The sequence below is a fragment of the Polyodon spathula genome, chromosome 4 (assembly GCF_017654505.1).
Source record: "Polyodon spathula isolate WHYD16114869_AA chromosome 4, ASM1765450v1, whole genome shotgun sequence".
NCBI classification, from domain to species: domain Eukaryota; kingdom Metazoa; phylum Chordata; class Actinopteri; order Acipenseriformes; family Polyodontidae; genus Polyodon; species Polyodon spathula.
The window spans coordinates 59,497,391-59,500,436 of record NC_054537.1 but is presented as its reverse complement, the minus strand read 5'-3'; the positions used below and the strand labels follow the sequence as shown (position 1 = coordinate 59,500,436).

At 39.3% G+C, this 3,046-nt stretch overlaps 1 non-coding gene across 1 annotated transcript; it reads left to right on the top strand.

Moving 5' to 3' along the window:
• Positions 1 to 2,130: 2,130 nt before the first annotated feature.
• Positions 2,131 to 2,203, top strand: trnat-ugu. The gene has a single exon. It is a non-coding gene; the product is annotated as a tRNA-Thr (tRNA).
• The last annotated feature ends 843 nt before the right edge of the window (positions 2,204 to 3,046 follow it).

Below are 3,046 nucleotides of genomic sequence, written 5' to 3'. Positions count from 1 at the left end.
ATCTGCATGTGCTTTTCAACTAAACCAACTGAGTCAGAGGTGAAAAAAGAGCCATTGCAAAAGTATTCAGCTGTTCTATTTGCAAATACCTTTTAATGAAAGGTACGTTACAGTGTTGCCTACTGGTGGCATTAGGGGTATCACAGCAATAAGTACATGGTAATCGGTGAATCAGAAAGTTTTACATTTAACAAACAATATGTACTGTTACTGAAGGACAATGAAGAATCACTGAAAAAGTAGTTACACCTTTTAAAGTACACCTTATACACTGTTATTGTGCTTGACTAATGGGTAATGGCTCCATAGCTCACTGATGACTCATCATTTTCCATGGTGTTGCACCTTTAGTACACAGAAACCCGGATGACAGGCTGTTCTTGAGGCACTTTCTTTATATAGTCATATTGTCAGATGCTATGTGGGTATGGCTCCATAGTTCAGGGGTTCAAGCACTGGCCCTATAAACCAGTGGTTGTGAGTTCAAATCTCACTGGGGCTTCTTCACCTTTTTTTCTTAATGATTAATTTTTTGGAATAACATATACTACTACAGTGTATTCCTCAAACGTCATAGTTTTGCTGGATTGATAGCATTTTTTAAATTGTTTTGAATACTTCTGAATACTTCAATAAGTTTAGAGTTATCAAAAGTTAGAAGAAAAAAGACATTACACTGTCAAGAACGAGAGATGGTGTGTACTGTTTTATTTGTATGATAAGATTGGCAGCTGCATCCCAAATACTGCAGGATTTCAACACCTTGAAGTGGAAGGTGTGTGGCACCACCAAGACCAGGCCGTCCCTCCAAACTGGAGGACCGAGCAAGAATGAGACTGATTAGAGAGGCTACCGAGAAGCCAATGGCAACTTTGCAAGAGCTAAAGGCTTTTATGGCCAAGACTGGTCAAAGTGTGCATGTGACAATAATATCCCAAGTATTCCACAAATCTGGCCTGTATCCTAGGGTGGCAAGAAGGAAGCCATTACTCAAGAAAGCCCACCTTGAATCTTATTTGAAGTATGCAAAAAAAAAACACTCAGGAGATTCTGTAGCCATGTGGCAAAAAGTTTTGTGGTCTGACAAAACTAAAATGGAACTTTTTTGGCCTAAATGCAAAGCATTATGTTTGGCGCAAACCCAACACAGTGCATCACCCAAAGAACACCTTCCCTTCTGTGAACTTGGTGGTGGCAGCATCATGTTATGGGAATGTTTCTCATCGGCAGGGACTGGAGCACTTGTCAGGATAGATGGGAAAATGAATGGAACGAACAATGTACAGAAAAATCCTGGAGGAAAACCTGCTGCCCGCTGCAAGAAAGCTGAAACTGGGACTGAAGTTCACCTTTCAGCATGACAACGACCCAAAGCACACAGCCAAAGCTACACTGGAGTGGCTAAGGAACAAAAAGGTAAATATCCTTGAGTGGCCCAGTCAGAGACCCAACCTAAATCCTATTGAAAATTTGTGGCATGACTTGAAGATTGCTGTCCAGGAACTTGACAGAGCTTGAACAGTTTTGTAAAGAAGAATGGTCAAATATTGTCAAATCTAGGTGTGCAAAGTTGGTAGAGACCTATCACAACAGAATCACAGCTGTAATTGCTGCCAAAGGTGCTTCCACCAAGTACAAACTCAGGGGGGGGGGACTTATGCAATTATGATCTTTCAGTTTTGTATTTTTAGTATAGAAGCCAATGGCAACTTTGCAAGAGCTAAAGGCTTTTATGGCCAAGACTGGTCAAAGTGTGCATGTGACAATAATATACCAAGTATTCCACAAATCTGGCCTGTATGCTAGGGTGGCAAGAAGGAAGCCTTATGCCTTTGTCAAAAGTTGGAACAAGAAATACATTACTCTTTGTCAAGCAAAGGAGACAGTGACTAGTTTTTAAGTTGTGTGAGAAGATTGGCCAGCTAAGGCCAACTGTGTTAATATGTTTGAATGGCCCTAGCTCAAATTTCTGTGCATCTCAGTATTGTACTGTCCTTGCAGTTTGAAGAACAGCGATGACTCATTATTTTCCAAGGTGTTGCACCTTTAGTACACAGAAACCCGGATGACAGGAACTGTTCCTGAGGCACTTTCTTTATATAGCCATATTGTCATGTGTTATGTAGGTATGGCTCCATAGCTCAGGGGTTAGAGCACTGGTCTTGTAAACCAGGGGTCGCGAGTTCAAATCTCGCTGGGGCCTCTTCAACTTTTGATTTTAATTTCTTAATGATTCATTTTTTTGAATAACATATACTACTACAGTTTATTCCTCAAACGTCATAGTTTTGCTGGATTGATAACATTTTTTAAACTGTTTTGAATACTTCTGAATACTTCAATAAGTTCAGAGTTATCAAAAGTTAGAAGAAAAAAGACATTACACTGTCAAGAACGAGAGATGGTGTGTACTGTTTTATTTGTATGATAAGATTGGCAGCTGCATCCCAAATACTGCAGGATTTCTTTCAAAGTTTACTTGTGAACCGATCAATAAACTATGATGAAAACTAAATCAAATCATTGTGAAGTGTTTTCCAACTTTATTATAACATCTTTTAAAAACAGACAAAGGAGATGGAAGTTTCTAATTTAAAATGATTTATTTATTTAGTCATCAATCCAAAGTTAACAAAAAACACACATGTTGCACAGAAACCTTTAGAAAGAGCTTAGGGTATAAGGGGTGTTTTTTTTTATTATTATTTATTTATTTTTTATGTTAGTTATACATAAGCTGGGCAGTATATGAGAACACCTTGAAGTGGAAGGTGTGTGGCACCACCAAGACCAGGCCGTTCCTCCAAACTGGAGGACTGAGCAAGAATGAGACTGATTAGAGAGGCTACCGAGAAGCCAATGGCAACTTTGCAAGAGCTAAAGGCTTTTATGGCCAAGACTGGTCAAAGTGTGCATGTGACAATAATATCCCAAGTATTCCACAAATCTGGCCTGTATGCTAGGGTGGCAAGAAGGAAGCCATTACTCAAGAAAGCCCACCTTGAATCTTATTTGAAGTATGCAAAAAAAAAACACTCAGGAGATT